Consider the following 24,972-nt stretch of genomic DNA (forward strand, 5'->3'; position numbering starts at 1 on the left):
CAAAGCTTCTCTAACCTGCACCTACCCACCCTTCCATCCCCCACCCCAACAGCCTTAAAGCCCACCTGAGTCCTTCCTGTAAGGCTGCTCTGAGGGCCAGAGGCCCTTGCAGTGGTGAGTCCCCACTCTGGACATCTGGCTGATCAGAGCTCAAGGTAGAGCAGGGAGAGAAAACATAGCCAGGTAACTGCCCCTCCACTGTTCTCCACCCAGCAACCAACTATTTGCTCAAACTCTCCGGACTCAAACCAAAGACTCTGGCTGCCCTTTACTCTTCCTCCTCTTGTTCAAACCTTTTCCCTTGCACAGGCTGTGTCCTGGAGCGGCTCCCAGCGACTGCAGGCTCTCTGTGTCAGGATCCTGTAGCCTCAGTACCAGGGATGCTGGCTGCGGGAGCAGGAAGAAGGCGGGGTTTTGTCTTAACAGCAATGCGGGTGTAAATGCCCTGCCTAGTTCCCTTTGCCTAACCTATTCAGCAGCCTTGTGACTGAGGTGAAGCCTCCGCCCCTCAGATTCCTGCAGCAATCTTGTGTTTCCCTCTGTCAGGGCCTGCCCACTGCTGGTTGTTAGCTGATTTAAGGGGTTGGTGTGGAAGGTCAATCGATGTCCTCAATGACATTTGATCCCCTAGGACTGATTTTCAGGAAAGGCACATTCTCTGCAAACAGGGCTGGCCCCCTCCTCTTAGACAACAGCCCTATATGGATTTTCTGCCCCATCAGAGGATTTGGAAGAAAGGGAGAGGACATGGGATGAACAAGCTTTCCTTGTTCAAACCAAGGGAAGCAGTGGTGAAGTTTCCCATGGTTGGGAACGACCGGCTTGGTGAATCATTACCGTTCTGGTTGGACATCATCAGATCGAATGGTTATGAGAAGGTTGAAGAGTCCTTTACAGTTGCCCCTTTATCTGCCCCATTGTCACCCACAAGGCCGAGGCTCCAACAGCTAAGTCAATATTCTTGGACCCTTGACACGGCGGATTGGGGGAGGTTTGGATCTGAACCAACCTTATCCTCATTCCTAGAAACTGTCAGTAAAGGGAGATCAGTCGAGGCTAGCTTCTCTATGGAAGAGATGGAAAACCTCCAACCATGGGAACTGGAAGGGGTCTGATCTATTATATAAATTGACTTTCTTATTTTATAAATAAAAAAAAAGAGAGAAATCATGTGATTGAGCCAAGACTACAGGGCTGTTATGGCTGTTATGGCTACTTCATTCCAGAGCTGTCTTTTTTTAAAATGTTTATATATTTTTGAGAGAGAGAGTGTGAACAGGGAAGGGACAGAGAGAGAGGGAGACACAGAATCCAAAGCATGCTCCAGGCTCTGAGCTGTGAGCATGGAGATCGACATGGGGGCTTGAACCCATGAACCGCAAGATGGTTACCTGAGCTGAAGTCAGAAGCTTAACCGATTGAGCCACCCGGGCGCCCCCACAGAGCTGGTTTGAAGTCTAAAGTGTTAACTCATTGACTCTCTTGACTAGGGGATACCTCTACAACTAATCCCCTATGAAAGCTTATGTTCCACTGACACTTTGAAGAAATCCTAGTAGTTAAGCCCTGCATGGGGGCTTTGTGGGGAGCCCCCAGACTTTGGCATCGAACTGACCTAGGTTCGAATCCTGAGTTTTCCACTCACTAACATCAGGACTATGGTACGTTTCCTACTCTCTTGAGGCCGGTATTCTTCAATTGCAAAATAGGAATCATTATATTTATTTCAGAGAAATATTGTGAGGGTTTTCTAAAGTGGATAACATGTGCTTAGCACATAATCATTGTTCAGTAAGAGAAAGATGGTTTCTTGGCCAAAATACAGACTTCTTCCCTCCTTCTCTGTGCTCTAATTCTGAAGCTGATTTTCAGAATTATTTAGTGCTTGCATGCTTGTAGCTGGGAGAACAGAGGGCTTCCTTTTGCCTTTTCTCCAGACTCCAAGGGGGGTGGCCCTGCACAGAGCCTGGGTATCCATCTGCTAGGCTCTGCTCATGCCTCTCAGGCCCGAGGCAACTCAGATGTAGAGAGAGATGTGGTGGACTCTGGTGATTTGAAAGAAACAGGTACCTCTCTGTTACCTTTTTTCTAGGCTTATGAAATCCATTCATCCTGTGATCTAATCTTTATTAAAGTTCCACTCAGGTGGCCCACTGAGTTAGAGAACGTGAAGAGTACATGGGTTACACTGGTAGAAAGAGACTCTTCAGGTCTGGTCATTTCTGAGGTCATGGGCATTGGCCTGTTGACCCTTGAGACCATGTGCTTTTTGAAACTTTTTTGAGAGTGGCTAGGGAGAACACTGGTTTGTACCTCCTGACAGGTCTGTCTTGTGACCTCACAGAATTAACCTTTGCTGGACCTATAATGAGAAAGCTGTTTTTTCCTCGGTCTGTCCTTTATACCTTAAATTATCACATCCAAGCTTGCCTCTTGGTCATTCACCTTTTCCCAAAACAGATTCCCATGGAATGTCCATTCTCTAGGGCCAGAGAGGGGCCCGCCTCTCTCCACCTCCTCTTGGATTCTTATCTCTCAACCCTAAACCTCCTTCAGAGACCATCCAGCTCAGATCCAGCTTCCTTCATGAAGCCTTCAGATGGACTAGCCTGCTCATTTTGCGCTGTGTGAAGGTTACCTTGTATTGATATGTATGTTTTCAGACTCTAATCCTTTCTTTTTAAGTTTGTTTGTTTATTTTGAGAGGGAGAGAGAGAATGAATCCCAAAGCAGGCTCCGTGCACTATCAGCACAGGGCCCAATGTGGGCTTGAACTCACGAACCATGAGATCATGACCTATGCCAAAATCAAGAGTTGGACGCTTAAGTGACTGAGCCACCCAGGTTCCCCCAGACTCTAATCTTTTCTACAGATACAGCACCAGTTCTTTACCTCAAAGTGTTGACAGCCTAGTTAAAAGATACACATCTTAAGTCCAGTTAGACCAAAGGCAGAAGCCTTCTCTTATCTTTTCACTCCTGAGAAGGAGGAAGCTATCAGGAAGCTATTGGCTGCATCTAACCATAAGATTTTTTTTAAGTTTATTTATTTATTTTGAGAGAGAGAGAAAGCATGAAAACAAGGGAGGGGCAAAAAGAGAGGGAGAGAGATAATCTCAAGTAGGCACTGCACTGTCAGCACAGAGCCCAGCACAGGGCTTGAACTCACAAACCATGAGATTGTGACCCGAGCCGACATGAACATTTGGATGTTTAACCGGTCTAGCCACCCAGGAACCCCAAACCATAGGATTAAAAAAAAAAAAAAAAAAAAAAAAAGAAAAAAAAAAACACGATACCAAAAGATCATTTACTATTTTTTATAACTCAGAGTCTTGAGGAGGGACAGCTCCAGGATTGGTAAGTCAGTTCATTATTTCTATGTAACTAACCACTTCAAAACTTAGGGGTTTGAAACAACAACAATTATTTCTTAGCTCCCAGTTCAGCAGGTCAGCAGTTTAGGCTGGGCTCAGCCTGGCAGCTCTTCTGGTCTTGCCTGACAGATGCTTCCTTATGCCTCAGTGGCCAGCTCTGGGTTGATCAGGTGGTACTGCCTCTGGGGGTTGGCTAGCTATTGGCCAGGGACCTTTAGCTTCTGCCAGTGGCTTCCTCATCCCTCTGGAAGGTGGCCTGGGCTCTTTCTTATACTGGATTCAGGGGCCCAAAAGCAAGCAGATGTTGTTGCAGATTTTGAGTCTAGAGTTCTGTCTTGTCCAGCAGGAGAGCAGCTGCAGAATTGAATATGAGAGAAGCTAATGTCTGGAGGAGAAAAGAGCCCTGAGGAAGGGTCCTTGCTCTGTAGTTTTTAGGATCAGAAGGCTTACATTCATGATGGATATGCAGAAAGAGACAATAAAACAGTGATCATTAACTCATGTGTGTGAGAGAAAGGGGGTTTTGAAGGTGTGTGGTGTTAGGGGTTAGGGTCAATACAAATCAAAGCCCCAGTGCCAAGCAGATGGCTGTTTACTGCAGGCATTAGGCATCATGTCTGTTTATCTTAACTTTTCTAGGGGCTAAGATAGATAGAGCACGCTACTTCAGGGTTAATAAGCCATTTTTCTTGCTAATTAGCTCTGGACATTTTCTCCCTGCTGTGGGGGCTTTCCACTTCTACCTGTTCTCAGACGCTTTTGTCCTGTGGAAGTGGCTTTCTGCTCTACCCTTTGTTCTATGCTGAGGGTGTTTTTGCCCTGTGGCTGCTTCCCACCCTAAGCCTTGTTAACCCATTGATGCAAGCTCAGGGAATTCTTAGACTTATTCCCCACAAGAAATGTCAATGCCACTTGAGGCAGAGTGAAAATGAGTACAGTCACTTCTGCTGCCTGATACTGGCTAAACTGATTCACTAGGCCAGTACAACTCAAGTAATGGGCAATTACCAAAAAATTCTGCCTTTTGGTGGAAGAACTTTGAAGTCATATTGTAAAGGGCAACATGGAGAGTTTGAACCGTTTTTGAAGTCAGCCTGCCATAGCTGTGTTGGGGCTCAGGGGATTCTTTTCTCTGAGACTTGCTTGGCTTCCCTCTCATTTTCACAAATGACAGCACTGTGCCCTCACACCGCAACATCCAAGGGAAGGAAAAGACAAACCTTTCTAAGAATGAGGAAACCTTCCCCAGGTGTCTCCCACCAACCTCTCTTAAGCCACACTTAGGACACAAGCCCATCATATCCAATTTCATCAGAAGCGGGTAGAATTACTGTTCAACATAGTGCTGGGGAGGGCCTCAACTTCTTTGAGGTGGTTGGTTTCTAGAAACCTGAACAAAACTGGAGTTGAGAGAAAAGAAGTAGGGGTGGGGGGTGGCAGCTGGGCCAAGAATCAGTAGGGGGTGGAGGAATCACCTTACACAATATCGTGTACCCATTCATTCTTTTCTTTTTTTTTTAATTTTTTTTCCAGTGTTTATTTATTTTTGAGAGACAGAGACAGAGTGTGAGTGGGGGAGGGGCAGAGAGAGACAGAGAGAGAGAGAGAGAGGGAGACACAGAATCCTAAGCAGGCCCCAGGCTCTGAGCTGTCAGCACAGAGCCCAGTGCAGGGCTCAGACCCACAAACTATGAGATCATGACCTGAGCCGAAGTCAGACGCTTAACCGACTGAGCCACCCAGGCGCCCCCCGCCCCTCCCCGCCCTGTTCGTTATTTTCTAATAGACCTTTATATTAAGCTTGCTTGTGTCAGGCCCTAGAGAATCAAAGGTGAGCAGAACATTAATGTTCTTAGGGAGCTGATTATAAGAGATAGCAGACACAAGTAAGCAACCTACTATAATACAGTGTTGGTGAGTGGCAGACACTAGGGGGTAGGCCTTCAGGCTTACGTGAGGGCCCAGATCTTGCCCTGCTGTCCTTCACTGATCACTACTGTGTTCCGACTGGGGGACTGAAGTGCAAAGACAAATGCAGGAATAAAGGTACAATTTTATTATTATCCAAGGTAGCACCCAGTTACCTGCAACTAAACTGCCAAATTGAAACTCAGCTGAGATTGCAGACAAATGATGTTGGGGGGGGGGGGTCTTTATTCCTACTTACCTTGGAACCAGAATCCGTGGCCAGCTGTCTTGGGAGTGGCTTGCAGGACGGTGGGAGAGAGCAAGACTCCAAGGTGGCTGTAGCCCACTTACCCAGCTGGTTTCAGGAAGGTCACATGAGCTCTGACCCAAGGAGTCAGGAACTGTAAGGTGGGCTGGTTATGAGGACTAATTTAAGGCACAGCAACTGTGTTGGGCTCTACAGCAACAAATGGTTGGGCTCTACCATTGGGATTAGGAATTTAGCCTTCATTGGAGGCCATGTGGGGAAAACTACAAAATTGCTACAGTAGATTCATGTAGCAGGTGCTCTGGATAAGGGAGGAAGGGTAACGAATTCTTCCTGGGAAAGGTGTCCAGGAAGTGGACATGTCAGCCAGCCTTGTAAGAGGAGTCGGAGTTTTCAGGATCAAAGAGAACATTCTCAATAGAAGGAATAATGTGAACAGAGTCACAGACCCTGAGAAAGGGATGATGTGTTCAAGGAATTGCGAGCTTGGGACACATGGCATAAGAGTGCACAGGCAAAGCTTGAAAATAGGTCAGACTCAGACTGACTGTGAAGAGCCATGACGCTGCTAGAAATTGGATTCATTCTAAAGGCAATGAAGGGGAGAACGTAAGAGTTTTAAAACAGAGGTACGACAGGCTCAGGTCCCATTTTGGAGGGATCTCTTTGGCTGAAGTGGGGCAGTAGTGGGAAAGAGACTAGGGGTGGTGACCCAGGTCCACTCTAGGCGGGACAGCTTGACAGATACAAAATAAAAAGCAGTAGGACTTTTTGGCCAGTTTCATTGCTGTTTTTAAATCCTCTGTCTGTGGGTGGGGTGAGTGTGAGGGGGCAAACCTCTTTCAAGGCACAGCCTTCAATGTGCTACAGTGGAAGGCTCCTATAGGAATCCGGGTAGAAGCGATTATAGTCACGTACTGAGCATGTGCCAGGAGCTCGTGGATGGACGGGCTGAGTCTGGGCTCTGCAATTCAGAGGTGGATTTGAAAAGAGCCTTTGTATTTGGCGTTTTGCTGCACCAGGCTCCAGAAAATTGTCCTCTGAGGGTTTCTCACTAGTGGAAAATGCACACACACATTGGGAAAGCAAGGAGCAGAAGTGGAATGGGCATGGTTGTCATCATCTCTCCGACCTCAGGGGACAATGTCACAAATTCCATCTCTTCAGGCCATGCTGTTCTCCCCTTGACCCTCTCCAGGAGCCTGAGAAGCTCCCCCTCAGCCTGCTGGGAGGCGGTGGTAAGGAACAGCATCTCTTTTGTTCCTGGAGCTTCCATCGTAAAATATTTAGGGCTGCCAGGAAATAGTCAAGGGGAGATATTTGACAAACAGGCATTCCTCACTTTTCAGAGTCACTTGGACCATCATTATCACATTCATTTGGGCTGCACTTGAAAAGCCATCAGAGGTCCAGGATGCTGCCCTCACTGTCTGCCCTCCAAGGATGGCACCTACATTATTCATTGGCAGCCTCCCTGCATGAATGGCACAATGCTACTGCTTTCCTGGGCAGCAAAAGTGGGAGCAGGGGCTCCTATGGAAGCCTGGAGGGGCAGAAACCACCAGGAAAAGAGTTTTGGTTTGTTTCTAGATCAACCTATTTGTCAAAAACATTGATAATTCTATAATCTTAAAGTCTGAAGCAAGGACTCCGTGTGTGGCTTCAGGAATTCCTTACTTGAAGCCATGGACATGTTCCTCATCATATTTTAGTGTCAATATATCTAAGCTCTGACATCTTTCTTTTGCAAAAAGAGCCACAGAAACACCTGGATATACTTGCTATTTTTGTTCATGTGTTTGTTTGGGGTCTTATCTGTTTGCTGTTGACTAGCTGCCTGACTTTGCACAGAGGACATCACCTCTCTGCTGTACCTCAGTTTCTTGAGAGGTATATTTCACAGAGTTACTATGAAAGTAACAAAAACAGGATGAATTGCACATAAAATGTCATGTCACAGGTAAATATGCAGGAGCCATTTTATTTATTTTTATGTATTTGTAGAAAACTGAAGTGATTTGTTAGATATCTAGTGATTCCTCTGTCTCAGGTCTGCCTTTATACGTAGAGCATGTCCAGCCTACATGGTTTTAGGCAGTGTCCATAAACAGTGGAAAATTTGCAGTTGTTTGGTTAATTTCAACAATGGAACTGACCTTGATTAACTTGACAGTACTCAAGTGAGCCAAAAACTTGCTTTCAGATCATAAGCCTTGCTTGGAAATTAGAGAAGACTGTAGTGAGGGCTTTCTGCATGTGCTATAAACTGAGGCTCTGTTCCGACACTTTTTATATGCTTGGCTTCAAATCAGAGTGGGAAGTTAAACTTTCCAGTGGTTATTTACTTCAACCAGTAGTGAACCTAAGCCCACTGGAAGAATTCTCTCTGTGGTGTGAAATCAGAATTGAGAATTCTAAATCTAGATTGGAAGGTAGTATGGTGCAGTGGAAGAACATGGGCTTGGTGTCTTGGTATACTGGTTCCATGAGCCTAACTGTGCAATTTGGGGTGAATTATTTAACCTCATGGAGGCTGAGTTTGTTCATCTCTGAAATAGAGAAAATAATGTCTATCTCAAAGGATGGGTGGGTTTACTCATGAGATACCATATTTATTTTATTTTATTTTTTAAATTTTTTAAATATTTACTTTTGAGAGAGACAGAGACAGAGCTTGAGCGGGGGAGGGGCAGAGATAGGGAGAGACACAATCTGAAGCAGGCTCCAGGCTCCGAGCTGTCAGCACAGAGCCTGATGCAGGGCTTGAACTCATGAGCTGTGAGATCATGACCTGAGCCAAAGTCGGATGCCCAACCGACTGAGCCACTCAGGCACCCCAAGATACCATATTGAAAATGTCCTGGGGTGCTGGGGTGGCTCAGTGGGTTAAGCATACAACTTCGGCTCAGGTCATGATCTCACTGTTTGTGAATTTGAACCCGGCGTCGGGCTCTGTGTTAACAGCTCAGAGCCTGGAACCTGCTCTGGATTCTGTGTCTCCCTCTTTCTCTGCCTCTCTCTCTCTCTCTCTCTCTCTCTCTCAAAATAAATAAATAAATAAATAAATAAATAAATAAACAAACATAAAAAAATTAAAATGTCCTGAACACACTTAGTGATGAATGTAAAATGTAGCTATTACTATAATTAGGCCATAGAGCTTAGGTGTTGGTGGTTCTACAATTAATTGGGTTCAGTTAGCATTCTTTTGGTTATAAGAGACTGGAAATCTGGCTCAAATCTTCTTAATTGAAAAATAAAATTTTATTAATTCCTATAACTTCAGCTAGAATTGGGCTTCAGTTGGCAAAACTACTGTAAAGCAGGGTGAAACATGGAAGGGTGGAGGAGTTAAATGACTCCTCAGTAAGGCCACCAAATTTAGCAAATAAAAATGCCCATGCCTAGATAAATTTGATAAAACCCCCAACAGCTTAATTTATTGAAAAATGCTGAACATAGGGCATTTAGGGGGAGAAAAGCCAATAGAGGAAGCAGGACAAAAATCATTAAATACGGGACATATCCTGTATATACAGGATGCCTGGCAACTCTTCTCCTTAGGGTATTTATACCAATGAAATTCTACTCAGACCTGTAAGCAGTGTTTATAACTAGTGCCAGTACATTCAATTAATTTCATTCTCATATCAGTTGAATTAGCCAGCACCTTTGCTGGGAAAATTCACAATAATTCTAGGGTCCATACTATGTTACTTGAAAATGATAAAATTCTTCTGAAGAATTTTGTTTTAAAAAATAATAATATTGAGTTTTAGTTTCCGTATGATCCAGGAGGTAAATTTTTGTTCATCTTTCTCACTGTAATTTTGCTGTCCATGTTTGGTTTCGGATGGCAGTAAGATGGCTAGTAACTCCAGGCACATATCCTCCTGGGTTTCAGTCTAGTAGAAAGAGTATTTCTTTCAGCCTGACAAAATCCATGATCTGATTTTCACTGGTCGAAATTCTACCTCCTTATCTTATTGGGGTGAATTATTAGGTCAGGGGACTGGCATGCTCTGATTGGACTTATTTGGGTCACATGCACACCCTTGGAGCCAAGGTTGGAGTTACCCAAAGCATGTGGACTGAGCATGAGGTCTGGAGATTGTCTGAAGGAAAAGTGGTACTCTGTAACAAGAAGAAGGGATAAAATGGATGCTGGGTAGTGAAAAAAAATCACTCCCCCAACCCCAAACAAAAGGAACCAAAATAGCAAATGTCTACCACATCCAAGTGTTTCTGTGGCTCTATTACACGATAAAGATGTCATAATTGAGGTAAATTGACACTGAAATATGATAAGGAATGTATCCATGACTTTAGGTAAGGAATTCCTGAATCCACACATAAATTCCTTGCTTCAAATTGTCAGATTATGGAGTTATCAATGCTTTTGCATACTTCTCTTTTACTTATTTGTCCCTTTTAAAAATTTTTAAATGTTTATTTAGTTTTGAGAGAGAGAGAAAGAGAGAGAGAGCATGAGGGGGGAGGGGCATAGAGAGAGGGAGACACAGAATCTGAAGCAGCTCCAGGCTCTGAGCTGTCAGCACAGAGCCTGACATGAGGCTCAAACTCAGGAACTGTGAGATCCTGACATTGTTCCGAAGTCAGATGCTTAACCAACTGAGCCATCCAGGCACCCCTGCATACTTCTCTTTAAAAAATTACGAGTACATGGGGTACCCGAGTAATTCAGTCGGTTAAGCATCTGACTCTCCATCTCGGCTCAGGGTCTTGATCTTAGGGTCATGAGTTCAGGCCCTGTGTTGGGCTGTGCTGGGTGTGAAAGGTTACAAATACTTTTTTCAAAATTGTAATAGAATTGTTTTATTCTGATTATTAAGATAATACATGCATAAAAGGATGTAGAGCAAAGTAAAAATCACCAGTAACCCCACAATCCAGAGATAACTCCTGTCAATATTTTGGTATAATTATTCCAGATGTTTTTACGTATGTGTGTGAGGGATGGTGTCTTGTTAAAATTAGTAAAAAATAAAATCAAACTTAAAATTACTTTATTCACTTTTAATTTTTTTAATGTTTATTTATTTTTGAGAGAGAGAGAGGGAGAAAGAGAGAGAACCAGCAGGGGGGGCAGAGAAAGAGAGGGAGACACAGAATCCGAAGCAGCCTCCAGGCTGTCAACACAGAGCCCAAGGCGGGGCTCAGACTCATGGACCACGAGATCATGACCTGAGCCGAAGTCGGATGCTTAACAGACTGAGCCACCCACGAGCCCCTATTACCCTTTTAAATTTAACAATACATTGTGGACATCTTTTCATACTAATAAATATAGATTTTAAAAATGACAACTTTAAAGCTGCATATATTTGAACAAAAGTACCAGGACTATTCAACCGCTCTTACATTAATTCCATTTTTTATGATTATAAGCAATACACTGGTGAAATATCCTTACTTGTACATGTATATTTATTATCTAATGATTTGAGAAAGACAGAGACAGGATGAGTAGGGGAGGGGCAGAGAGAGAGAGAAAATCCTAAGCAGGCTCCGCACTGTCAGTGCAGAGCCCAACGTGGGGCCTGAACTCATGAACTGTGAGATCATGACCTGAGCTGAAACTAAGTGTCGGACGCTTAACCAAGTAGGTCATCCAGGTGCCCCTGAATTTTTTTAATGTTTATTTATTTTTGTAATAATTTTGATACGGAGCACAAGCAGGGGAGAGGCAGAGAGAGAGGGAGACAAAGAATCCCAAGCAGGCTCTGAGATGTCAATGTAGAGCCCAATGTGGGGCTCGAACCCACAAACTGTGAGATCATGAACTGAGCCGAAGTCGGAAGCTTGACCAACTAAGTCACCCAGGCGTCTCCATATGAATTATTAAAATGCCAGCCAGAAGATCATGCCTGTGCTGGGTAGGGTTGCCAGATAAAACACAGGGTATTCAATTAATTTGAATTCTAGAGAAACAGTGGATAATTTTTTATATAAGAATGTCCCAAATGGGTAAGCTGGTCGTTTTTTGTTTGTTTTTGGTTTTGGTTTTGGTTTGCTTATTTCTTTTTTAGCTTAAAAAGAAAAAAATCAAAGAGGAAAAAGAAAAGAAGAATGTCCCAAATGTTGAAAAATCATCTGAAATTCAAATTTAACTTTTGATCCTATATTTTTACTTGCTCAATCTGACAACTCTAAAACTGGGTATAAATCTCTGTTCACAAATCCAGCAGGGGCTCTGGAGCTCCATGAGCAGGCAGAGAACCCTGTGCCACAGGTCTGGACACCTTGATGTGCTTAGCAGTCATTCCCTTCAAGGTCTGGCCACCTCCCAGGATACAACCATCTAGTAGGATGTGAATCCTTGCTCTTTTTCTTATTGTTGACCTCTGACCTCCCCCCTCCCCCCCCCCCCCCCCCCCCCGCCCCTTGTAACGCAGAAATCTCTGCTTCCCATGTTGAATTAGCTGCTAGGGCTGCTGTAATGACATATCACATGCTGGGTGGCTTAAACAACAGAAATTCATTTTCTTACACTTCTGGAGAGTAGAAGTCCATGATCAAGTGCCAGCAAGTTTGTTTTATGGCGAGATCTCTCTCCTGGTTTGCAAACTACTGCTTTCACACTGTGCTCTCATATGACCGACCCTCTGTTCACAGAGAAAGAGAGAGGGGGGCGGGGGAGTCAGAGTCTATTCCTCTTTCTAGGACACCAATCCTACAGGACCTGGGTCCCACCCCTATGACCTCATTTAAATTTACATTAATTACTTCCTTGGGAGGCTCCGTCTCCACATACAGCTAGCTACACCAGGCATTAGGGCTTTAGCATATGGGTGCTGGGAGGACACAGATATTCAGTCCATAACACATATCCTTCAAGGTGTCCTCCTCTTATTACTGCTTTCAAAGACTCTCCAGCAATTCAGACTTTTGACAAACAAAATAAGCAACCTCTGCTTATGAACCAAAGAGCAAAATTTGTCATATGAGCTCAAAGGATTAAGGAAGAACTCTATTGAAATATTTGTAGCCTTAATAAATTGAATATTTATTTATCAAAGCAGTGTATCTTCTACATAATGTTTTTGGGGGCACACAAAAGCCATTTTGTGGAAACATAAAATATGCACCATATCACCATATCTCTATCTATCTATCTATCTATCTATCAGCTATCAGCTAACTATCTATCATCTATCTATCTCTTTATATACTGGAAGTATATTAATAAAGCAACGGTCATAGCTACCAGCTACGAGTGACTGTGCCTTATACGAATATTATCTTAAATCCTCACAGTGTGAGGCACCTTGAGTTATTGTTTTCATTTATTAGATGAGGCCACCGAATAAGTAACTGGGCTAAGACTGTCGCACTCCAAGAACAATGTTTTTTTTTGTTTTTTTTTTTTCTATGTAGAAGGGCTATGTGTGATTTTAAGCATCTCTTTTATAGTTTTCTGTGGGGCCTTCTTGCTGGAGCAAGGTGAAAGAGAGCATATTTTTTTAGAATAAGAAAAAGTTATTTCCATCTTGAAAAATGATAAGGGGTGGTTATAGAAATTAAGAGAGAAACAGATAGAAGAAATCATTAGATCTGTATGAGAGTGTTTACGGCACTCAACCAACTGTGAATGTTCTAGCTGGGCTGTCGATTTGATGGGTATTAAATGGTATCTTGTTGAATCAGTATTTTGTTGGCAATTATAAGGTACACACGTTCTCTTAAAGGTAATGGTGAACACTAAAACCACGAGTGTCTTGATAGTTTCACTGTGGTTTTCTGAAGCATAAAATACAGCCCTAAACTTGTTGCATGCCTCTTCTCTACCTTTCTGGGAATATACAGGGCTTTGGTGATACACCCCAGAGGAGCAAAAAAATTTTAGCAAGCTCAAGGTTTCAAGAAATGCCAAATTCCACATCACTCAGAGAAATGACAGAGTGCTTGGGGAAGAGCTGTTGAGTCTAACTCTGTAAACAACAAATATAGAGAAGAGGTTGAGATAGTCAGCGGTTCACACTGGGCCCAGCAAGCAGCAAGATTGTCCAGATTCTGGTCCCAGCTTTCCCCTGCTGATGTGACATGGCCAAGCTTTGGGGAAGTCAGTCCATTTGGAGAGTGACCCTTAGTAGCTACCATTTCCAGAGACTGATTTTGGGGGCAAAGGAGGGGATTTAAAAAAAAAACACCTGCATGGGGGATTCTTTTTTTTTTTTTTAATGTTTATTTATTTTTGAGAGAGAGAAGGAGAGAGAATGTGCGTGTGCAACTGTGTGCACACAAGTTGGGGAGGGGCAAAGAGAGAGAAAGAGGGAGACACAGAATTTGAAGCAGACTCCTCACTATCAGCACAGAGCCCAACATGGGGCTCGAACCCACAAACTGTGAGATCATGACCTGAAGTCGGATGCTTAAACAACTGAGCCACCCAGGCACCTCTGCATGGGGAATTCTTGAGTTTAGTATTGTTCAATTATATCAAATTTCAGACATAAGAAATTTAGGACTCTCCATGACTATATTAGCTTGTGTCTGAAGGGGAGTTATTTTAAAGGAAGGCAGTCTGATAGTCCTATTCTCTACAAGGAACTTTAAAGAATATTTGGTTTCTCATACAATTCTAAATGAGACAAAACAAAAAAGATTATTTTTTTATTAATTTTTTTAACGTTTATTTATTTTTGAGAGACAGAACATGAATGGGGAAGGAGCAGAGAAACAGAGAGAGACACAGAATCTGAAGTAGGCTCCAGATTCTGAGCTGTCAGCACAGAGCCCGACATGGGGCTTGAACCCACAAAGTACGAGATCATGACATGAGCTGAAGTCAGACCCTTAACTGACTGAGCCACCCAGATGCCCTGAGAGAGGATTAATTTAAACTTGTTTTACTCAGCAAAGTGTTAAATTAGTATTGGATTATCATATTGGGTTATCAGATAGTCTCTATTTGCACAGGAACTATAAACAAGTGGTGTTCAACATTGTTTAAGTTTAGACACCACCCCCCCCATGCCCTGTCTTATGCTAGATTTAGAAGTTTGTGCACTAGCTGACAAATGGTCATTCTCATGATGGCTCCATCAGCTAGCCAATGTCCCCATGTTTCTTGCACAGTAAAGAATGTGTAATGATTTGGCTACAGCACAAAGCATAGGTGTTAAACTTCATTGAGCTGAGACAAGATAAAAATCATCAGGGTTACCTAAAGTGCTGAATCTTTAGCTTTAATCAGATGTTTACTAGAATTCAGCCCTTTGAATCTGTATTGAATTGTGAGGGAAGATAACACATTTAAAGATCATATGTGAAGTGCTAGAAATGTATCCTGGATGATAATCTCTAAAAGGCAAGGTGTAAAGGCTTTTCTGATATGTAAGCTCTCCAGGATAGAAACCCCATAAAACATAATCTTTGCATATGTTATGTACATACACATTTTGAAAAATTATGTGTGAAGATGGAAATTGGAAAAATAGAGAGGAGTGAGTAGCAGGCCTTCCAAAAACTAACAAATAAATAAATAAATAGCATGCAGTCTCCAAGTTCTAGAATTTTAGGACAGAGATGAGACTGATGAATAAATGTTATTCAAACCCAAGTGATACATACTGATTGTTGCAGTAGTAAAAGGTGGTGTTTCAACAGATTCAATACATTGGTATTAAGTTTCTACTATGTAGTAAGCAATGTATAATGATAAGTGAAACAGAGGATTTCCACCTTTAGTGGAGAGCCTGTGAGTGTGCGTGTGCCTGTGTGTGTGTGTGTGTGTGTGTGTGTGTGTGTGTGTGTGTGTTGATGGTGCAGTGGATGAAGATACTAATCCAGTATGCCTAAATATAAAACTCCAACTGTAACAAATGTTACCAAGTACAGCTATCCAGGTAGCTGTGCAATAAGAGCTTACAATAAGGGGATTTGACTTAATGACATTGTCACTGATATTTGAATGATGAGCAGAAGATTAAATAGGCAAAAGTTCTAGAAACAGCATACCGGGCAGTGTTAACAGCATGTGCAAAGGTCCTGTGGAAAAAAGATGATCAGCATGAGAGACTGAGGTGTCAAGGGAAAGGGTTAGCAAGTAAGGTGGGGGGTTAAGAGCTTTATCTTTAACCAAGGAACAATGGGACACTGTGGAATGTTTAAAGCAGGTGGTGATGGAGTGATGTGATCAGATTTGTACTTGAAAATATCAGCCTGGCCACAGTGTAATAGGCAGGATGGACTGGATGGATGTAGGGGCCCATTGCTAAACTTCTGCAATGTCCAGGTGGAAGATGGCACTAGGGTAATAGAGATGGAGGTGGAAGGTGAATGCATTGGAGATCCATGAGGGAGGTAAGAGCTTTGGGACATGTGGATGGATTAGAGGCATTGGTTAGAGAGAAAGAAGTGGATGAGAGGAAGAGGATGGCTTCTAAGATTAATAATACAAAAGGGTAGGGAATCCCATAGTCGCTTCCTTTTGGTATCAATATGAAATATGATTTGGGAATGTGTGTAGGACGTAAAAGCAGTGAACATACTTAAAAACCCTTTTAATTTTTATTAAAGTAATACATGTACATGCTTTAAAAAGCCAAATGATGCTATAAGGCTTCTGAGGAAAATCAGCAAGCCCTGCCTCTCTCTTTACCATGAATCCGAGTCCTGAGAGGCAACCACATTCAAGAATTTTAACAGTTTGTTTCACATATTTACATTTGTTTTTCTCAATAAATACTTACACGGCTATATCTTGAATTCTTTTTTTCATTTAACAAATATTTGTAAAGCTCCTGCTATGTGCCCATCACTGTTCTAGACATGGATACATTAGTGAACAAGTCAGGGGTATGTGAAAATTTGCATGCCTGAAAATGCCTTCATTCAGTTCTTAGACTTGGTTAATGATTGTATGGATATAAAATTCCAGGATGGACATTGTTTTTCTTTGGAATTTTGAAGGCGTTGCTCCACTGTTTACAAATTTCCAATCTTGCTGTGAGAAGTCAATGCTTTTCTGATTTATTTGCATGTGACATTTTTTCCCTCTGGAAGTTGTTAACATGTTCTCTTTATCCCCAGTGTTTTTTAGTGATACGCTGTGTACCTTGGTATGCATGTATCGGGCCTCAGGCTACTTAATAAAATAGAAGACCCCATTACGTTTGAATTTCAGATAAAGTAAGTACTTTTTGAAATATTTGGGCACATACTTTTTGTAAAAGATTACTCGCTGTTTATCTGAAATTCAAATTTAACCGAGTGTCCTTTTTTGTTGTTTTTGTTTGTTTGTTGCTACATATAACAACCTTAGAACTTGGTCTTTTCAATCTGAAGACTCATGTCTTTCAGGTTAAGGAAATTTTCGTGTATTATTTATTTTTCTTTAAGTTAAAATATGAGTCTAGGTTTAAAAAGATAAGTTATTTCAAAAGGCTTATAACCAAAATTAGCAGTCTTTGCCCCCACTCCTCCGCATCCCTATCCTGTATTTCACAGAAGCAAATCTCTTTCAACTCTTTAGCTCTTTATTTTAGATTTGCATTTCTAGACTGTATTTCTCAATAATGCACTTACATTCCACTTCACACACCATTTTTTTTTTAATTTGAGAGAGAGAGAGAGAGAGAGAGAGCGCACAGGGAGAGGGGCAGAGAGAGAGAGAGAAAATCTTGGGCAGGCTTCACACCCAGTGCAGAGCCTGACATGGGGCTTGATCCCATGACCCTGGGATCATGACCTGAGCCAAAATCAAGAGTAGGAGGCTCAGCTGGCTGAGCCATCCAGGCCACTCTCCCCTTATTTTTTGAGTCTTGGAAAATTTGACTTGCTTTTACGGATGATAAGGATTTTTCTTTCTTACACGATCTCCATTACTCTGCACAAGGTAGACACACAACTTCTCAGCCCTCTGTGGGATAAGTGGCATAATGTTTATTTGCTCAATATGCTCCTTTACTTTATTATGACTGTAATATTATTTCTCCTTGAGCCAAGTAGTGTGCTGCAATGTAACTACATCTCCATTCTTGTGCTTTTTGTTTTCCTACAGAGCTACTAAATATCTTTTTTATTGCTTAATTTTCTGTACACCTGTCACAATCTGATGTCTAAAAGGAGAGTGGGTAGGGGCACCTGAGTGGCTCAGTCGGCTCAGGTCATGATCTCACGGTCCATGAGTTCGAGCCCCGCGTTGGGCTCTGTGCTGACACCTCGGAGCCTGGAGCCTGCTTCAGATTCTGTCTCCTCCTCTCTCTGCCCCTCCCCCATTTGTGCTCTGTCTCTCTCTGTCTCAAAAATAAATAAACATTTATTTTTAAAGGAGAGTGGGGCTCAGCAAACTTCCCACCAGCTATGTAGATATCCTCCTATTTATCTGCAGAGACACCAGGCTTTCACCTTTGTCTGGACTGCCTGGGGCCTTTCCACCCTCCTGCTCCTGTCTGGTGTAGGTCTGTTGCATGCCTTCTGTCCCATGACACCCCCTCATTTTCACCCAGGGATTCACTTCATGCCTCTGCTATGGTAGTCTCCTGATTGCATAGGTATAGTATTTTAGGCTGCAAATCATCTCCATTGTCTTCTAGCTTCTAGATTTGGTAGAATCTGATGCTGTCCCAGTTCCTAAATTTCATGTGCCGTGCCTTGATGTAGGTATATTTTTATCCATTTTCATGGATTTTCAGTGGACTTTCTTGGCCTGGAAATGCCTGTTTTTCAATTTTTGAACATTTTCAAACTATGTCTTTGATGATTTTCTTCCATTCTGGTTTTGTCTGTTTTCTTTTTCCAGAACTCCTATTAACTGACTTTGGATCTCCTGACTGGTTCTTAAATTTCTTTACTCTAAGGACAACCACTCCTATGTGTTTCCTTTAATTTTATACTACACTCACAACACTACTGGCCACAAAATGTGTGTGTAAGGTTTCCCAATCCAAGCAGTTCTCAGATTCTATGGTCACCATCTAGATGTCCTGTAATGCAACTCAATTCTGACACTCTCTACTTGGAGACAGTATCAGATTCCACAGGTTAAAGTTCAGTCCCACAGGACTGCCCTCTTCCCCATTTTAGACATCAGTAGAAAGTCCAGGGTGATACTTGTGCTTCTAAAGACTGGCTATAAATTAGAGAGTATCCCCCTTTCTGGTTCAATTAATTTGTTAGAGCAGCTCACAGAACTCAGGAAAACCATTTACTTACTAGATTATCAACTTATTGTAAAAGGATATAACTCAGGACAGTCAGATGGAAGAGATACATAGGGCAAGATTGGGGAAAGGACCTCCATGTCCTCTCTGCAGGCGCCTTTCTTCTAACACCTCTATGTGTTCACCAAGCTGGAGGTTCTCTGAACTATGTCCTTTTGGGGTTTTCTGGGGGCTTCAGTACATAAGCAGTGATGGGGTATAACATTGGCCATTGGTGATCCATTTAACCTCCAGCCCTCCCTTCTCCCAGGAGGTCTGTGGGTGGTATAGAGGGAGGGGGAGGTGGGATGGAAAGTTCTAACCCTCTAATTCTGGTTGGTTCCCCTGGCAACCAGCCCCCATCCTTAGGGACTCTTCAAAAGTTGCTGCAGTCATGTAAACTCAAGTGTGCTTCAAAGGCGCTTCTAAAGGATACCCATTTGACCTTTGTGGTTCTGAAGCTATTTCAGAAACTGAGGGCAAAACCAAATATAACAATAGATGCCCCTATTATTCTAATCATTTAGGAAATTACATGGGATTTACCAGCTGTGGTCCAGGAACCATCAACAAAGACCAAAATTTGTATTTCTTATGAATGACAGTATCACATTTACTTTACTCTTTTTCTTTATACTTTTTGGGAGATTTCCTTTAATTTATCTTCTAGACCTATTTCAGTTTTATTTTGGCTATATTAAAAAGAAAATCAGACTAGAGATGGAGTCACTTGCCCTTGGGACAACCTCTCCAAGAGTGGAATTTTAAGCCAATTAATCTGGAATTTTCTGGTCCTCACCAACCAGGCAATCAATCTGTCAGCTGGGCTCTCCTATCTTCAAAGGAAGATAAGGTAATCTTCATGATAAGGGCCCCTAGGGGAAAGGGACATTGCCTGAAACAATCCTTTTCTTTTCTTTTGAAAACAATCTTTTTCTTTCCTTTCCTTTCCTTTCTTTTTTTCTTTTCTTTTCTTTTCTTTTCTTTTCTTTTCTTTTCTTCCTTTCTTTCTTTCTTTCTTTCTTTCTTTCTTTCTTTCTTTCTTCCTTAATAACTTTCTTGCCCACCCTTTCCTATAAAAATCTGCCATTTTGGGGGCACCTGGGTGGCTCAGTCCTTAAGCCTGCAACTCTTGAGTTCAGGTCCTGATGTCATGGTTTGTGAGTTTGAGCCCTGCGTGGGGCTCCGTGCCCACAGTGCAGAGCCTCTCCCTCTGTCTTTGCCCCTCCCCATTCTCTCTCTCTCTCTGTGTCCCTGTCTCTCAAAATAAATAAATAAACTTTAAAAAAGCCTTCCATTTTATACTACTCAGAGCTTCCCTTTACTTGCTAGATGGGATGATGCCTGATTCATGAATCAGTTAACAAAGCCAGTTAGGTCTTTAAATTAAGTTGATTTTTTTAAACAGCTATTATACTTCACATTTCCTGGAATTATTTTCTTCTTGGATGCTTCCTTCTTTATAGCCGACTATTCTTGCTTCATGGATAAAGTATTTATCTGAGGATTTCCAATATTTTTGAAGTTTTTTTTTTTTTTTTCTGGCATGTTCTGTTCCTCTGAATTTGTCTGTTTTGGCCTGTTCAAGACTTTCCTCTGATGTTTGTGATTTAATGATATCTGTGTATTTTAAAAAATGAGGTGTGAAGGGGCTTCAGAGGCTCAGTGTCTGTGGGGCTTGTTAAGTGGTGAGTTCATGGCAGGGAAATGATGTAGCTGGGACCACGCCATCTTTTTGAGGATTTCTTGGTATCCATGTCTATACACAGAAATAGGAAGAAATTCTCCAGTTGTTGGCCTGAATATCTGGCAGCAAAGCAGAGGAGGTGGCAAACTGTTCACACTTCACATGTAGACACTCATGTCACATGTAACCCCCCTACTTTCAGTATGTGCTTTCTGCCTTACTTGGTACAAATGACCTTGAACCCAGGCCTTTCAGGTTTAGTTTCTCCTCAAACTTCTCTTTGATGGGGTAGCAGGTGGGTAAATGGCTCTGTGGGACTGGGGAAGAGACCTGGAAGGGTATGTTTAACTGTAGCCAATGTTTAGCTCTCCCCCTTGACCCTGTTTCTGAGGTGTAGGGTGCCACCAGGTCCCGAGCCTCCATGGGTTCCCTGGGAGCAAACCTGCACATCTCACTGACCCTCATCTGCAGGCACTCAGGTTTCAAATTTGCCCCTCTCCTAAGCCCAGTGCTATTCCTCCACTGGCTTCCTGTCATCTACAGATTAGCTCTTACATATATTTGATCCCCTATCCTGACTTATTTGTCTTTGTAACTTTACTGCCCTGTTTAAAAATTCCCCTCACAGTGTTGCAGGATTTTTTTTTTTACCTCAGTACCCAGGATTCGTTATTTTACTTCCAAGAATGAAGAGGTGGACACAAAATGAGCAGCAGGCAAATTTTATTAGAGTCTAAGGTCAGAAAGCAAGAATAGTATGAAAGCATTCTTCGCAGGAGGGGATATTTGAAAGTGAATGCCCACAGCTATAAACAAGAGTCCTCGTAAAGGTTCTGGTCAGCCCTCCCATCCCTCCCCCCTTGTTCCTTCTCAGGTCCTACCCTTATTGGCTGGATAGCTCTAGGTGTTGGGTTGTCCATTTCCTGATTGGCTCAAGTCCATCGTATGAGGGGTGGTCTATGGCCATATCATTCCTTATGGGTCATATGTTTTGTGGTCTACTACTTATTGTTAGTTAGGTCTTTTGTCAAATTCCTGAGGGAAACCTGAGGGGGAGCGGGTGATGTCTGTTACATTTTTAAGAGGAACCTGAGGGGGTTTGCTGTGGGTCAGACACTATGTGTTTTTTCCCAGCCAGGGACCTCAGGTCCTAATCTTTCCCTCTCCGCCTACTGAATTCTATCTTTTCCTATCATAACATGAGCACCTGGGTGGCTCAGCTGGTTAAGCATCTGACTTGATTTCAGCTCAGGTCATTATCCTATGGTTCTCTTGAGCTCAAGCCCTGCGTCAGGCTCTACACTGACACCATGGAGCTTGCTTGGGGTATTCTCCTTCTCTCTCTGACCCTCCCCTGCTCTCTGTCTCTCTCAAAATAAGTAGAAATAAACATTAAAAAAATAAAAATTTAAAAAAAGTAAAAATTTCCTTCACAATTTTTTTAGTAGGTTTCGAACAACAACAAAAAATCCCATGTTTTTGATCTGCCATTTTTAACTCTAGGTCAGATGATTTCTCAATATGCATTCTTTGGGCTAATGTGAAAATTGTGAATTCCCCGAGAACAAGTGAAGAGCTGTAGGTGAAGGGCAGCCTTGGGATAAAGACCACAGTGTATAATTTACATTCATATCAAGAGAGGTGAGCCTAACACATATCCTTGGCATTTGGAAGTTGATACAACACCAAATTTGAATGCAGAAGTGCTTGTATAGGCTTCTTCCCAATCATGAGTGTGTGAGAAGAGCAAAAATTTTCTGTTCTTGGAGCACTTGGCTGGCTCAGCTGGTGGAACATGTGACTCTTGATCTCGGAGTCATGAGTTTAAGCCCCACATTGAGTGTGGGAGATTACTTAAAAATAAATAAACTTTAAAAAAAGAAGTTTTCTGGGGTGCCTGGGTGGGCTCAGTGGGTTAAGTGTTCAACTTCAGCTTAGGTCATGATATCACGGTTTGTGGGTTCGAGCCCCGTGTCGGCCTCTGTGCTGACAGCTCAGATCCTGGATCTTACTTCACATTCTGTGCCTCTCTCCCTCTCTGCCCCTCCCCTGTTAGTCCTTTGTCTCTCTCTCTCTCTCTCTGTCTCTCTGTCTCTCTCTCTCTCTCTCAAAAACCCATATTTTTACCATTTGCTAAAGTGTTATCTTTCACTTGATGACCACTGGAACATCACAAAGAACAAAGGTTTTCAACCCCTTGTCAGAGGTTATCATATAGACGCCCTCACTGGAAAGCATGTGGGTGCAGGTCTTGTGAGGCCAACACCAGTGGTTGGTGACAGCTATGAGGTGAGTTGCTGTGCCCAGAACACCAGGCTTGCAGTATGCTTTTGGGTCACATTTGTGCTTTACTAAAATTACAGTAACTCCATGTTATGAACCTCTGAGTTTGTTCCCAAATAATTAAAATTACAAATATCAAGTAGGAGGAGGCTACTACACAGGCCCAATAATATTTACTGGCATTTTAGTTAAGGCTTACCTTTTCCAAAGTGGTTTCGCTAACATCTGGTCCCTGTGGTAGCCCTAAGAGGCTTGGAATACACCTCTTCATGGCCATCCTCGCAGAGACAGAAGTTGCAATAAATTGTTGGTTTATTTGTGTTTAGCCAAATCTGGCCTGCTCTTGAAGTGTCTTGTGGTCATAGACACATACACATGGCATCAGGAGGGTAAGCACGGGGTCTAGTGTTCTTTGCCCAGGGCATGGTAGAGGCTGACCTTGAACATAGGACTATGTGCCCCAGCTATCACATACTTTCCAATAGAAAACATTACATGTGATACAGTGTAGGACAGCCCATAAAGGCAGCAGGAAATCAGGGAAGAGAGAGATCAATTGTCTTGGGATGGCCAGAGAGGTTCATGAAGGTAGTGAGTGGGTCTGGGCTGGGCCTACAGGGAAGGTAAGGCTGAGGAATGTCAGGGGGGCGGGTGGGGAACAAGAGAACCCCATGGGTGGCGCAAGGGAGTAGCCAGACCAGGGACAGACCTCTTTCACAGAGGGAATGATGTGTCTGGTTATGTATGCGGAGGGTCCGAGATGAGCCCCTGGGACCAAGATGGATGGTGCAGGGCATTAGAGAGAAGGGAGCCCAGCTGAGTAGATTGTATGAGGCTTCACTTTACAGGGCCTTAGGGGGTGAGCACATTGCTTGGACTTGATTTCCTGGAGGATGTTTGAGCCATTAAAGGTAGAGAATTAGTGACTGAGCATCTAAAGACAACTTTTGCAGGAGTAGATTCAGGTCGAGTGTGCTCAGCAGTGGCTGATGGGTTGCAGGAACCCTCGTGGGGTGGGAGGTATGGTTCGAGTGAATCAGAGAGCCCAGAAAGAGAGGCCAGCTGAGGGACCACGATGCACATGTCAGAGGAGCCAAGGAAATGCTGGAGCTTGTTCCCAGGTTTCCTGGTGCCATTCCTCATGCAGATCACCCTCATATCCCTAACTGCACTTCCTTTTGTTCTGGTTTTCCCTGGCAGGGAAAAGGCTGGCACAGTTGTCCAAACAAGGAGACCTACACATACATTTCTGGTAGCGGCTGGACAGAGAGGGCCTGGACACCCAACTTCTCAGGAAGACGAGACCCCTCCTTGGATCATGCAGCCTGACATCTCTCCAGTGGCCTCCCACAAGCAGTGACCAGATTAGAAAAAGCTGAGACCAGACCTTCCAGCATTAAAGATGGGGCCCAGGATGTTGGGGTGAGGCTGTGGGGGGAAGGTGAAAGGTGGTGGGAGGGTCAAAAAAGACCACGTATGGGGAGGTCAGGATCAAGGGATCCCAGAAAGTGCATGACTGTGCTACAGACCCACCCAGGGAAAGGGTGACCATGAAGACTAACAAATAAATATATGACAAAGTCTCAGGGGCTATGTGTTTTGCTGTGTGAAAAAATCAATAGCTAAGTTAGGGAGACAAGTCAGGTAGTCATGACAAAAGCAAACAGGTAACCAGGATTCCAGAATAGCTGGGCAGCTTTCCAGGTGCCACACACAGGTGATCAGAAAAGGTGCTTGAATACCCTCTGCATCAACCCCACCATGGACTGGGGACGTTCTCCAAGAAGGCAACCCATGGGCTAGGAGTTGTTTGCCTCTTATATATACATGCCGATGGGCAAATGTCAAGGTCAGCATTATATATCATCTGGGGTGACCCAGATGATGCTGTGCATGGGATCCCCTAGGAGCAGGAAAGACTTCTTTCTGGTGTGTGAGACCCTCATTGCTCTTCTTGTCATGGCCTGTCCTCAGGGGAAGGAGAGAAAGATTACTTCTGGAAGGTCCCTCCTTCCTGCCCACATACCTCTCTCTCCAGCTTCCTTCTAGGTGCTCTAGAGGGGGAGATACCACCTGGCTGTCACTCTTCCAAGTATGTTTTTCTCTTGGGGAACAAAACACATGACACTGATTTTTCCCTCTGAATTTACTTTCCTAATTAAGTGTGGCTGGAGTTACAGTTTGCTATAATGCCTGGGCCCTCCCAGATATGTTCTGCATGTGGGGCTTTGTTACCATAACTGTGGAAATCTCTACAACAGGGACCATATTTTTAGTCATGTG

At 43.2% G+C, this 24,972-nt stretch overlaps 1 protein-coding gene across 1 annotated transcript in view; it reads left to right on the top strand.

Annotated features, from left to right (window-relative positions):
* The window catches only part of KCNA6 (potassium voltage-gated channel subfamily A member 6), a 45,099-nt gene extending 20,812 nt beyond the window's left edge, over positions 1-24,287 (top strand). The window contains exon 2 of the transcript XR_013556890.2: positions 23,890-24,287. The gene's annotated coding sequence lies outside the window, so the exon portion shown is untranslated. The remainder of the gene's footprint in view (positions 1-23,889) is intronic.
* The last annotated feature ends 685 nt before the right edge of the window (positions 24,288-24,972 follow it).

This window comes from Panthera onca, chromosome B4 (assembly GCF_046562875.1).
Source record: "Panthera onca isolate mPanOnc1 chromosome B4, mPanOnc1 haplotype 2, whole genome shotgun sequence".
Lineage (NCBI taxonomy): Eukaryota > Metazoa > Chordata > Mammalia > Carnivora > Felidae > Panthera > Panthera onca.